General features: G+C 30.9%; 1 protein-coding gene across 2 annotated transcripts in view; it reads right to left on the bottom strand.

The window, feature by feature from the left end:
- LOC129971422 (phosphatidylinositol 4-kinase beta-like) overlaps positions 1 to 15,157 on the bottom strand; it is a 66,227-nt gene that overhangs the window by 29,126 nt on the left and 21,944 nt on the right. The window lies entirely within an intron of this gene.

Here is a 15,157-nt window from a genome sequence, read left to right on the forward strand (position 1 = left end):
GACACCACGAGAGTTTCATTCTTGATATAAATCTCTGCCAATTTCAAAAAACTCGAGGAATCTAAATTCGCAGCCAAGCCAGAATAGCGAATCAGAAAATAAAGCCTTTAAAAAAAACGTAATTAAGGTGTAAATAAAATAATGTCTGTTTTTGCAAAACTGTTAATTACAATGATATGATAAACAGATTTTCTAAAGAATACAATAACAAAGGCAACTTTAAAAAGATAACACAATGCATCAGGACACAATATAAATTATCTCTATATACAAAACGCTCAAGTACGTGGCACAGAAATGGCGCTTATTACATACTATAGAATGGCAACATTCAAATATCAACAAATCATTAGAGGAATTGTAGGCTGCTTCATATTCCATTTCCTTAGGTAACATCCCTAGCACTGAAGCACTGTCTCCCTGGTCCAAAAATCGAAGAGATGTTGTTTTGGCCAGACTAATCAGCAAGACAATTATAACACCAGGACTTTTGAATCGTTTTAATCTTCATAACGAACCCCTTTGTCACGAATGTAATAGCATTAATGATATTGAACACATAATTCTCTCGTGCAAAAAGTATACATATTGGAGACAAATTGTGGACTTTTCTACAGTTAGATAAACAAGATATCTCCTTCAAAAATGTTCTGGGTAAAATAACTGCAAACAAGACCAATCTGCAAGTTTCAATTCATGGGATGAAGCATTTCAATATCTACTAACTTTATTGATCACATTCTGTTGAGACTTTTTTTTAAATCACCATTCCGTGTTGCGGGAGTTGTGCGCCTTATTGTACCTCTTCTTTTCACTGGAACTTTAGAATCTCGAATGTGGACAAAATCGCATCATCGGAAGTGCTTTGTTACTGTCAAACTTCATCTGGAAACAGGGGATAACAGCCATTGATGCTATACATCCCAATCTCCTATTTCTTTCAAGATCAAGTTCATTGAATATTTTTATAGATGCATTAAATCCAACGCGTCGCTCATCTAATTAATGGAGTTGTAAAATATTATCTATACTTATAAATAAAGCTCAGTGTGTGTGTGTGTGTGTGTGTGTGTGTGTGTGTGTGTGTGTGTGTGTGTGTGTGTGTGTGTGTGTGTGTTGGCGCTCTACAGGCCAGGTCATTTGACCTACAGCTACCACATTTGGTACATGTATACCTTAGAGGTCGGGAATGTGCACCTGGGATCCCTTTTTTTGAATTTTTATTATTAATTAAAAACTAACTTTCCAGCAAAAAAAAAAAAAAAATCTTCCATTTTCCCCACCGCCAAATGAGTAAGGCTTCAGTTGTTTTTCCCCCCAAAAGTAAGGAGGATAGGCTAAACATTTTTCGGCCGATTATTTCAAACGATTCTGTTTATTTTCTTAATGTTTTATGCATTTAAAATTAAACATTTTTAATTAATCCATCTTTCAGATTCATTCTGAAGTACTTTTGAATTAAAATAACGCAGAATAGAGGAAATTAAAAATTTCTAATATGCATAGCGTTACCCCAACTGGCATAGAGAAATACACGCATGCGCATTGTGTTCTGATTGTTGACATGACAACCATTATTAACGGATGATTTATATTATTTTTAGGTTAGTTGCTTGCTTTTGTAATTAAATTGTATTTATGTTTTTTTTTTTTTTTTTTTTTTTTGTATATGCTTATAGTTTTAAGTACATCGTTTTTTAAGTAGTTTTTTTTAACCTGTTTTCAATGATTTAAATTATTTTTAGGTTAGTTGCATGCTTTTGTTATTAAATTGTATTTATGCTAGCTATATATATATTTTTTGTATATGCTTAAAGTTTTAAGTACCTCGTTTTTTAATTAGTTTTTTTTAAACCTGTTTTCGACCGATTATTTGAAACGATTCATTTTATTTTCTTAGTGTTTGATGCATTTAAAATTAAACATTGTTAATGAATCGATCTCTTCATGATGAATCTGAGAAAATTTTGTTGACTTCTTCAGATATTACATAAATTAAGAAAGATATTCTTTAATGCCTATAAAGTTTAAACGCTCAGTGACTCTGTTATCAGTAATCATATTATAAAAAAATGCTTTGTTTCAGTAAAAAATATTATTATATTAATTGCAGATTAATTCTTTCCACTTTAATTTAAAGCATAAATTCTACGAGAGGTAACAGAAAATTAGAGAGATACATATTACGTTATGACTGAAGGCCTTTATAATATTATGAGTGAATTATATGACTCTCAAAATTTGAAGTTTTAAAATATTTTGATGAAGAATCTATTAAAGTTGGAATTGCGTAAAATATTTAATTATTAAAATTTAAACGAACATTAAGATTGGCGAACCGGCTGGTCGCCAAAGGCGGCTGGTTATAAATATCCCGCAGATGTTTCGCCATCTTCCAAAAAGTACATTCAATCAGAGAAAAAAAATATAAATATTTTTTTTTTTTTTAAATTTTAATCGCGCGCAACAGTAGACTTAACCATCTCGAAATGAGTAATCCTGGTAAGGTTTAAGATTAATTAATGATTTCTCAATAAACATATCAAAATCATATCAATCGTCCAAAAACTGCTATTCTGGATGGATACCAGAAATGGTAACAATGACTTTTAGTGATTGTAAAAAAAATGGCGACAAATCGCCTCAAAAATATTTCAATTTTGGCAAATGTACGATAATTTTAAGTCTAATTGTATCGTTATGACTTTTCTATGGAAATTGATATTCATATTTTCCAAAACAATTAACTTACAAAAAATTACCTTTGTATTATCTTGAAGACTCAAAAAATGCTTTTTAATGATACCAATTTCATTTCTGCACAATTTTCTCTTTAAAAGAAATAATATTTTTTTAATTCTATTTGATACATTATCTGAAAAACTGCTTTAAAATGCTATGAATGAATTCAAATTATACATCAAGACATTCAATTTTTACCAGTCATTAAACTCAGTAATATGATTTTCGCTTCCACTTTTATTTCGTAATATATATACTTTCTCAATTTTCAGTATACTGATTGAATTGGTGTTTTTCAGTCGAATCAAATAAATTAATCATTTAACAACCTAAAAATTCGATAAACTGGACGAAAGATCTGGTCGCCAAAGGCGGCAAGTAATTTATACTCTGCTTTCCTGCGCCAATATTGATAATGCATGATTTTTATTTATATAAATAAAAAAAATTGAGAATATACAAAATAAATTTCATTTAAATAAGTATTACTGATTCAAAAGAAGTCATAAAAGCAGCTTACATTTTGTCAGTAAAAATCATAAAGTCCAAAAAAAGTTTTCCCACGAATTACAGCAGCCAACTAAAACTTCCAATTATTTATTTCATGTCATAAGTTACCTATTTAATCATCAGTAAACAGAAATCAACAGTAAGAGTTTTAAATCTATAAAATAATTTTTATCCTTTTTCATAGGGAATCAAAAGTTAAAATGGCCATATATCAAAACCATAATTTGAGACTTTTTAGTGACTTTTACCTGAATAACGACAATATAAATAAAAATGCAGTGAGAAAAAAAATATCAATTACATCTAATCATATTTTACAAAAATCATAGAAAGCCTGTAACTTTTTGCAACATGTTAACTTATTTGAGTGTTTACCACAAAGAATTGGGGGCGATAAAATACAATACTTTCAATAAATGTATAGAAGAAAAATATTTCTTCTATACATTCATTATGAATACACACACCACAGAGCTGAATTCATAGAAAGTTGTGCGACTTCAAATTAATTCATAATATGTACACAAATATTTATTTTTGTATTTTTATTATTTTAAAAAACCTCAAAGCGTGCATTTGATTTATTAAATAATTAAAAATTCCAAGCAAATATAGCTCCCCCACCTCCTTTTTAAGGCTTTCATCAAATATATAAAAAGCCTCTTCGTCTTTTAAAATCAGCTGCATTAATGAAGAAGTCAGCCTTTGCATCACGTTTCTGTCGTCCACCAAAAAAGAAGTTGCAGCCTGCATTCCTAATCACACAGACGATTCAATTTATATTTTCTTTTTCTTGGAAATACAAAAATAAGACTTTGACATGAAAAAATTCCATTGAGTGTTCCAAGATTTAAATGCGCGAAGCGATTAAATCTTGGATTTTAATTGCAAGCCAGGCTATCGCAACCCAAACTGGATGTATGATCAGCAAACATGAATCTAGAATGCGTTATTTGAAAATATCGATTCTTAAACGTTACAACGGAAATATTCTTTTTTGCTTAACCAGGATGCCACATGCAAGATTCAACGTTCACAGAAAAGAAACAGCAAACATTCCAAAAGACTGGTTTTTCAATGCTAAGAGACAGAAGATTCTTCTGTTTTCTAATGGCTCCCAATTCGATTAAAAAACAGAAACACGGCAGGTATGTCTTAATAAATGAGAATCGCTCAAAATGAATGAATTTCTTACTGGACAATGGGAGAGAGAAGGGAAAACGAGCGGTGCGTGGAAGTATGTCAGTCACGCCAGGGTTCCATCTACGCCTGAGTGCCGTTTAGGAATCAGATACGCGGAGACACATGCTCTCCACCACAAAATGAATTCTCCCAATTCACAAGAGGATAATAAGAAAGAACGGAACAAAATATAACCTGCTACTTGAATTCACTTGTTCATTTAAATACGTAATTTTGATACATAAATGTGTTTCAATAAAATAAATCAAACATCCCAAATAAGCTTATCTGACTTATTTAACATTGTGCTTATCTCCCAATTATTATCTTGTACAATAAATACGATTACTTAAAATATCGCTGCGAATTCCTAACGAAGTACACCCACGTCTGACAGCACGCACTTTAATTCTTCAGAATTTAAAGCCAAAAATATTTAAAATGCGTATTTTGATTAAGGCACTGAACTGCAATAAAGAAACATCTGTGTAAACGATTTTTAAATATAATGTCAGATTCTTATTTTCCAACGTATCTGTACATTTCAGATCACGACAAGAAAAATGCTGAAGACCATTTAGTAATGATTGGATCATCTCCATTTCAAACTTAGATGAAAGCTCTCCCTGCATAAAATGCATAAATTATTGCCGGTTTCAGAGAATGAGTATTCCGATGGCTTATTAAATTTAAAAAAAATGAGGATTAATACAAGAATTAGAGGAAGCTCCCATCGAGCTGGGTGGACCCGCTCTCCATGCAACATAAACATCTACGGTTCAAACCCAATCAAAATTACTCCAAGTCTTAATAAAAGGAATTTAACTTAGTTGAATGATCTTATTTGTAAACTTAAATGCAGTGTTTCCAAACATTTGATTTCGTTGTTTTCATGAACCCACCGGAGAACGAAACTCATTAACCACAGCAATACTAAGAAAGTAGAAATTCTCATTCAAATTTCAAATGCATTCAAGCTGTACAGCGCAGAACTGAAATCTAATAACACTGATGAATAAAAATAACCCGACCAAAAATTAAATCAAATCAGCAACACATTCTTGTTTTCAACTAGAAACAAAAACAATTCTCATTATATATACGTTATCTTAATTTTTTTTTCGTATATTTTGCTCAGTATAGCACAATTCGAGTGTGAATATCTCCAGGAAAATCATTAGAAGGAGAATGCAAAGCCTAAAATAAATCACGTAACAGGATGACAAAACATTCATAAAGTAAACCAATACGGATAAAAAAAACACAAAAATTCACCTATAATGCAAAAATAATAAAATTCTTACTTTAGCTTTATAAAAGATTACAGAAAATTATGATTATATATTTTATGAAAAAATGAAAACGATTTAACCCCTCATTTTCATAAGTAATGAAAACAAATTTATCAAGTTTTAAAAAAATTCCAGCTCTGTTATTAAAAAAAAAAAAAATCACTTAGTTTCTAAGCCAGTTGAAGAATTGTTAAAACGTATTTTTTTCAAGCCAGAACAAGACAATATACCGCACTGCCTCAAAATTTAACCAAATGAAAAATTTTATTCAGTGAAGTGTTTTAAAGTTTTTAAGTTTAAATTAAAGCAAAAAAGAATTTTGTTTTATCACAACGTTAATATGTTTAAAGATTCAGCAATTCGATGAAGTAATAATATTGTTTTGAATTCCACTACAATGGAAATCAATTCACAAAACTAACTTTTTCTAAAAATTACAAAAACTAAAGAAAAAGGTATCCATTTAAAATTATTATCAATGAAAAGCCACTTTTTTTAACCTTTAAAAGGTGTAAAAATAATTTGTGTAATACATGATTTGATTTTATGGCAAAAATTCATTAATCAAAAAATCTGTTTTAATTTTTAATTAAAAATCTTTACTTACAAATCTGTTTTTCATTTTTAATTAAAATACAAAAAAAAATGAAAAATCCACTCTCTGGTAAACAAGAAGCAACTTCCCACCAGATTTCATGTTCCAAATTTCGATGGCTTTCAATCATAACAAACCTTTACAAGTATAAAGAGATTTCGCTGAGAAATAATTTTTAAAAAATGAAATACAAAAAGAGAAAATTGTTAAAAAGTAATAGAATAAAAAAAAAAATTTGAAAAACCTTTTTTATTTATCGAGAAAGAAAGTTTTAAAATTTTTAAAGAAATAAAAGTTTTTCAAGCACCAGATCTAGCACTTTTCCCCCTTTATTAAAACTAAAATTTCACGACAATGGTCCAACAAATAATGATTTTCAAAATTCATTTCATTTTTTAGATGGGGGCATTCAAAATCACCGTGTAAAAATTCACGATCAATGAAAGCTTATAACTTCCAAATTAAAATTTCATCAAGCTGGATTTTAGGCAATCGACTATCGTAGTTACACATAGTAATGAATTACAATTCAATATAGTATACTAAAATTCCTTTAATAGATCCTCCAAGAGATTGCTCTAAAATAACACATTAACGATCGAATGTATAACGTCCTAAAGAATTTTACTATAAATATTATTAGCGCAGCTTATCCCATGTTCTATATATCTCTGGCGCACCGAATTCTTCCGACTATATTCTTATTTTTCAATTGATCGGATCAATTTGTGTATTCTTCTTTAACAACAGATAAAAGGTAAAAAAAAATTATTTATCACAGACAACTAAAATAAATTCTTCAACTAAATCACTAAAAATTGAAATACGTATTTCGTACTGTCTCCCCCCTCCCTCTTCAGAATAAACATTTCATTATTTCAATAAACAGCAAAGCACATTGTTGAAGAAATAGGGAGCGTGGTAAAAGTCATTGCCTTAATATGTGTTAGCACCCTGAATTCTTTCTCCGAATTTTTCCCTTTTGGTTGATGTTTTTTCTTGATACACCCGGTAAACAAATTATTACGACGGTGCTTTCAATTTATCGTATAAAATGCTAAAAACTTTTTTTTCACTTGAGAAAATTAATTACTTTTTAAGGAATTTTTCCAGAACTAAGCACTTTCAAAGTTTTAAAGAATGGTGTTCGAATTTAAGCAACTTTACGCACCCTGTATAATAATAAGATCCACGTGGATAGAATAGATAAGTAAAATAAAACAAATAGACTGGATGAATGTAGAAAACCTAAAGATAAACAAGGTCAAGTTGAATCGTTGTTCTTTTTGAAAACCGAATTTGGATTCGAAATTCAACTTATATGCCTGAAAAAAATCTAACAATATCCTGCTCTGCCTCTTTTTTAAACACAATCTATCTTGAAACAGGATGCTTTCAAAAATGAATAAAAATTATGTAAAAAATACGAACGTGACAAAGAAATTCACCGAGCCGTTCCATAAAAAACTAAAAAAGTAAACCTTAAAAATTTGGCCATTAACAGACTCTCTTCTTACAACATTTGGAATGTAAAAAGGAAAAGAAGAAAACACGCGCCTTACAAACAGATGCAATGTGGCATTTAAACAATAAAACTCTATCTCTCTCTTAATGTGAATGATATTCATTCTATTTTGATAAGAATGTTGTCTCTCATTCCCGAACATTCCATGGGTGATACAAGAATGCACTTCACTCAACTACAAGATCACTCATTCTTTTAATGACGTCTGGTTAACAACATATTGTATACAGCTTTTAAATTTGTTTACAAACCTTTTTACAGGACAAATAACTATTAACATCGAAACAGCCAAAAATCCGCAATGAATCACTATCAATATCGTTTATAATTATTTCGAACATGTTTCAAAATGAACAACTGTCGGACCCGCTTTGCATTTGGGATAGTTCAGTTGTATTAACTTCCCATTTTAAAGCAACACTAGGGCTATTTTGGGACGGACTTCGTCATTCTGAACTGCGGTCAGATGACAAGGACGACACCTGAGCTGTCATACCCCTCTCCAAACTTCCACACCACACCAGCGGGAGGACGTTTGCCCCCTACGGATTTAACGTGCACTAGGCCCGCTTACATCGACGGTTCTTCATTGGAATCGGGTTTCGAGCCTGGAACTCTGCGGTTCCGAAGTCGAGACCTTACCACCACGCCACCGTGGCCCCGCCTTGCATTTGGGAATGCACTGCGAAGCCGAATCTGGAATAGATTCATATTTGGAAGTCATGGATGGTCTTTACCAAGATTTTTTTTAACACTAACTTCATGTAGATCATTTGCTTCAAAATTTATTACTAGTACTTTCTCACAAGTAAGCAAATGTCTGCCAAGAGAATAACACTAGTCTCTTCAACCAAGCATTCACACGGAATGGCAGCAAGTGAAAATGAACCATAACAACGTCATGAGCAACACACCCTGTGTTTGTTGTAGTGATATCACAACCAATCATTTCTAGCTACTTTATTTGCACTTTTCACTACGTGTTTCACTGGCCGGAGTTATTGTCTACTAGGCCCTTGAATCACGCTCTTGTGCTCCTACCTCCTTATTCTTTAGTATATTCAACTCCAATTTTTTCTTGAGAGAATATCTTTTCTGGCATCAAAACATAATCCTTGTGTCGTTGTGAACCGATTCATATCATGTCCTACAACCTGCCCTTTTATAAAATGCTGTGAGTATTTAAATAATCTCGAATTTTCACGGAAGTTCGAACATTTTAAGAAAAATGCGCAAACTCAATAGTAGCTGATTGTTTTTATACTATAGATATGTAATGAAATATATAGATGATATTAAGAACAAAAAACCCCTAATTTGTATATTTTTAGGGTAAAGGTAAACTTAGGTACAGTTCTCTCCCAACCCCCTCTAAATCTTAGAACCTTTGGGGTAATTAAGATTAAATTATGCAGACTTAACTTTGGAGCTAAATCTATGATAATCCAACACTAAAAAAAATAAAAAATGGTCTCCCCCCCATGCACAATTTCAAGATTTCTGTATTGAAATTTTTAAACCCGTTTTTGTCAGATTGCATTTTCCCTTAAATCCCATCTGCAATAAAATACTAAAAGTCTATAGATTTTATTCGGATTACTTGAACTTTTTTTCTGCACTTAAAATATCAGTATAACAGAGGGTATTGGAGAGAGATTTGTGAAAATTAGATTAGAAAACTGATTAAAACCATCAGTGAAACCATTACCTGAAAATTTCTAAAAAATTGCTTACTGCAAATTATTATGCATACCAAAATCGGATCTCTAGTACTAGGTATTTTTATAAATTATTTTTAAAAAAAACTCATCAACAAATAAATGTTAAGTGACAAAGTATTTCTCAAAAGACTTATTTTTAAAGAAAATATTAAATTTTAGGTTTCCCAACCCCCTCAAGAGCACTGCATGGCTGCAATCACAGTAAAATAAATTTGATTTAAACTATAAAAATAAAAAATATTTTTTTGTGTATGTATTAAGAACCCTTAAATTGTAAAAAATAGGTATTTATATGTTTGTAGCTATATAAAAAAAATCATTAAGAGTTATCGTAAAAGAGAAAAAAATAAACGAGCTAAAACACCTCCTCCTAAAGTACTTTAGGAGATATTGGTTGAAAGCGTACCGAAAAAAAAGTGAAGCTAACGTCGGAAATTTTTAAATATCCATTTCTTGTCGAAATTTTTCTTTTCATTGCCTTCAGTTCAATTCGCTCCTGAAGTGACATTCTGATAACCGGTACCATCTTCTTTAAGAGACAAAGTTGTAAACTGGCAGGATTTAGTTGATAACTTCCGAGATAAGTGCTCTAGCACTCGAGCGTGCAGCCGCCAATTTACATATCCGCCGCCGCTGGCTCGCCGCCAATACGAATGTTTGTTTCTTCAGAAGGGGCTTCGACGATTTGCGTCAGAGGCATAGACAACTACCGGTTTTTAGTTGAATGCGTTTACTTTCTGCACTGTTTACTAGCTACTACCTTTAAAACTTTCTGTGACGTTGGACTGGAAATGGTGAGCTCAACATATTGCAAACTCCTTGAAAATGCAAGTACCAGTAGCAAATCTAGTTCTTAGATTCTATCTCTCCGTCTGATGCCCACTAATTATAAAAATGAACGAATCTGTTCGCATTCCACAGGGAAAATGGTTTGATCTAGAGTTACCAAATTGGGCAAATACACTTTTTGAAAGTGGGAATGTACAGTTTAGAACGGTCATTTTTTTTTTAAATTTTTGTAAGAATTTAAATAATCAAAAAGAAGCAAAAGTTTTATATTTTTAATGATTACCTTTTGAAAATATATTGCATAAGGCATTCACTGGCTTAAATTTTTTTTAAAATATAATATATGTATATATTTCAAGTATACCAATTTAATTCTCCTCCAATTTTAACAAACTATCAAATACATTTTTATATATTAAACAATACTTCAAATAAACATTTAAAGTATTAAATGTTTATTTAACGATACTTTCCATTCTTGCAATAATACTTTTAACTGTCTACCAGCTGCCTTTGGGAACCAGCTGAGACATCGGTAATATTTTTAATTCCTTATGCATATTCTCACTCTCTTAAGTCGATTTGTGCAAAATTTGATAGGTCCAAATCAAGCGTTCTGGCCTGTTGAACACGCGCCACAAATACAGAGAACTAGATTTTCCTGTATTATTAGCCGTTTTTGGCGGCCAGAGCTTGTTCGCCTAAGTTAATAGATAAAAATTTCAATTGAATCTTTTATGCAATTTGTTCTTAATGGCTACCTTAACAAAGTATTTTTTAACTTGACATAACTCCTACTACTTTTGAAGAATTACGCCGTTCTGTCCACTGTGCTATGCATCTTTCTAATTTTCAATCAACACACTGAAAATTTTAATTTTAGTTTGAAGGAAAGTCAGTAACAAAGTCATTACCCCATATAATAATATCCATGAAAATTAACATATTCACTTAAGATATAAAAATAGAATTTAGAATCACTCAGTATCGAGCGTACTAAGAGAATGTTTAATTTACATAATATCTCAAAGGATTGTGAAAAAATCTCTCATTCAACAAACAAGTCCACGTGCTTCATATAGAATTAAATTTTCAAACATTAAGAACGACAATATACTTTTATACTTTCAATTATATTCTTGAAGAGCTATCGCGTTTAAAACTTTTTTTTTAAAAAAAATCATTGCTCACTTGTGAATGAAACATCAATTATAAGTGCAATAAAATTTCACAAATTTTATTTATTTGGATTTTTATCCAGATAATGAATAGAATATGTGCAAGATTGTTAAGAACATGGTTTAAATTATCACAATTTGAAATCTAAAATGGCTTTGTTAGTGACGGTCAAATGACACATTAGACATCCAAAGAAATTGAACATAATCAGTATTTTCGGTGATAAAACTAGTTGTCGGAGGCGACGCAACTAGTAACCAAGAGAAAGATAAAAGGTGTTAAATGAAAATCTGACACACGCTTCCTTTGAAAATGGCATTTAAAATAGACTCCTATAACCATCAATAGGCCGATGGTTGTTGCCCTGTCTCCAACAGACGCACTTCGGAATAATTGATTCAGAGAATTGGGTGTTCAAACTTTGATAGGATGATAATTTATTGATGTATGTTGAGGTTTCTTCAATGAATTTGGATAAAAATTTGATATTCTGGTTATATCAGATTTTATTCATCTTCCTGGCAGCATTTTTTAAATATCTTGTTTGCATTCCCGTTGAGGAATTTCAATAAAAATGTGCTGAAATCCTACCGTTTTCACAGATCAAAATTGATTTTTTTTTAATGAATTAGTCACGGATAGTCAATTCTAAAAATGGGTTTTTCTAAACACCCTTCATCCAAAAATTTATAAAGTGCGCGTGTGTATCGCCTTGCCAGTGTTAACCTAAACACGATAATTAGAGCAATTTTTATTGTATTTTAGCCGGTTCGGGATGGACCATAAGAATTATAAAAACTGCAGATGAGCTCGAAGATGGGACTTAGCTCATAGGGGGCCGAAATGGTGGGGAGTTCAAATTTTCTTTCCATATGATTTTCTTAAAATTGATGATAGAAAACTAATTCGAATGAGCATCTCATTAAGAGGAACCCCTTTTGTATTGAAAGGTTTTATATGCCTATAATTATATAAATGAGGCCAAAATGGAATTTTCAAATCCCACTTTTTTTTTTCTTACCTTCCTTTTACTACTCCTTACTAGAGATTTTCAACAGCTTTAATATCAACAATTCATGTTAACTATTTTAAATGAAAATTGAAATAAAATTCCTATCTTTATTTCATTTCCTATTAAGAAACTGTTTAAAGGACAATTTCAACGTTGGGAAAAATTGTTAATAAGTTATAATAAGTTAATTCTTTAAAGTATTGTCTAAAGGACAAAAGCTTGAATGAAATTTAAAAAAAATGAGAAAGATTTAATGGTAACATTATGAAAAATGATCAGCTTAAACATTTTCAAAAGCTGCACGTGTTTTATTTCTCCATTAAAACAGAAGTATCGAGTTCTAACTTTCTCGCCAAGACGGAATAAATTCGAACCAAACTTATCAAAAATCATCAAACTAACTTATATAATATTCTAAATAAATAATATAATAATTTCTTATTATATAAGAAATTAAGTAAAAAGATTACAATATTCAAAGGCTTGCTGTTTTTTTTAAAAAAGTTGTTATTTGGAGTCATGGTCCAATTCTCTTGTAAGGCTATTTCTCCTTTTAAAATAAAATAAACTTTTCTAAAATTGTATTTTCTCCGTGACAATATACATAACAGCAAAAAGATCAATGATGCAATCAATGATTATGGAGGTCCCCCCCCCCTTAATCATTAGAAATGTACTTGAAGTTTATCAGTTTTGTTTCTTTGGCAGTAAATTCTTTAAATGTGGTTCAATACTGTCGGAAAGATTTAAATCATATTTTGCTATTCAAAGAAATTACCTATGATAAAACTGACTACTATAGTGATCAATCCATTAAGCAAACAATGCCAGTTGTCAAAGCAAAAACAGGCTGCAGCTCAAATTTTGAATTATACTTTGCAATATTTATCATATGCAGAATGATATCAATATTGTGTAGTATCAATTTACGGGATATTGATTCCTTACATGTGTGAAATGAATGGTGATCGACTCACTTCCCCGCCCTCCAAACGCTCTTCACTCATTAAATACTTGATTGATAAATGATTTTCAAACTTCTGTGCAAATCCATGTTCATTTTCAGAAGTACGATAGACATTCATCTTCGAATTTCATGATCTTGATATTAGGTTTTATATTACATAAACATCCTTCATAGATACGCATAGCTAATATTTAACAACGGATTTTAAAACCTTCCGCGCTTTTGCACATGTGTTAGGATGGGTTTAATTCAACAAAATAGGGGTGAGAAAGAAAATGATATTTTTGCATTTAACAATAAACTGAATTTCGGTGGTCTCAGGATATTGAAACGAACAATAGCTGTCGTCATTTTATTAAGTCTCGTAAATATACACACGAAACGTATGATTTTTTCTTTTTTCAAAAATTTTTCGTAGTGGAAAGACGCAAATTTTGATCCCTATTAAAATTCAAGACACGAAAAATGGATTCCTCCCTCACCTTAATATGAACCTCAGAAATGTGGGAAGAGGGGAGGAAGGGGAATTTTAATTATAAATTTAGCTAATTAAGTACTAAGCGCACAAAAACTTCCAAAAATATAAGAGTTTTAAATGTGTTTTTTAATTACTTAGTCATCAAAGAATTAGCCTTTTAATGATATCACCAATTTATTTGTCGCACAATTTTTCTGAATTTTTACAACTTTTTTCAAAAAAATTCTATAATTTTCATTAATATATTTACAATGTTATAGGTTACAATGAAATTGAAACGATTTTAATTGTTTCTTCAAATATTTAAATAGAATAATATTAGAAATCTAAAGAAAGAAAAAGATTCCATTTAGTATATTTACAATTTGCATGATTAACAAAATGAATTCCAGAGCAGCAAAAGAGAACATGCTATTAGAATATGCACAGCCAGAACAATTACATTTTTAATGACACGGAATCACGGGACTTCACTCCATAAGGTAGGAGTATTTACACAATAAACAGAACAATGCCAGTTTATTAAGATAACTCGGCTTTAATATATAGCATAATTTAGTGTTTAAAAATACTTTGAGAGAATCGTGAGTATCAAGTTATGAAATGCATAACAAACATTCAATGTAACAAATATTGTCTGCGAATCAAAGGACAGCAAAAAACACCGGCAGTAACAAATAATTTTTCCGAAAGTTTCTAAAGATAAAGAAATTTAAAAACCGAAGTAAATCTTTCTTAATCTCTCTCAGTATTTCAAAGACGAGTAAACCCATCAAATGCTTCAACTGAAAATTAACATATCAGCATAATCCAAAAGACGAACAGAAGAGTTATGCAGAATCCAGTAATACCTCGACTGAAGGAACTGCTCTGATTTCGTGTCCGCCTATTTGCCATATAATTTTAGAATATAATGTTATAGGGGAATTTAAGAAATAAAAAGACCTATTCATTCTCTTTCAAAAAAAAGTTGTGAGCCAATTGCATATTGCAGTTGGTGAACTATTCCTGCACCTTTTTCATAAATCCGAACAGCATGTAAACTGAAAATGGTAATAATCGAACACCAACTATATTTTGGCCACCAGGTAAATGTGCTCATCAGCATCCGTTCAGCAGTGAAAGGCGAAAATGTTATATGACGTTTTAGTAATGCTGAGATCAC

This window comes from Argiope bruennichi, chromosome 6 (genome assembly GCF_947563725.1).
Source record: "Argiope bruennichi chromosome 6, qqArgBrue1.1, whole genome shotgun sequence".
Lineage (NCBI taxonomy): Eukaryota > Metazoa > Arthropoda > Arachnida > Araneae > Araneidae > Argiope > Argiope bruennichi.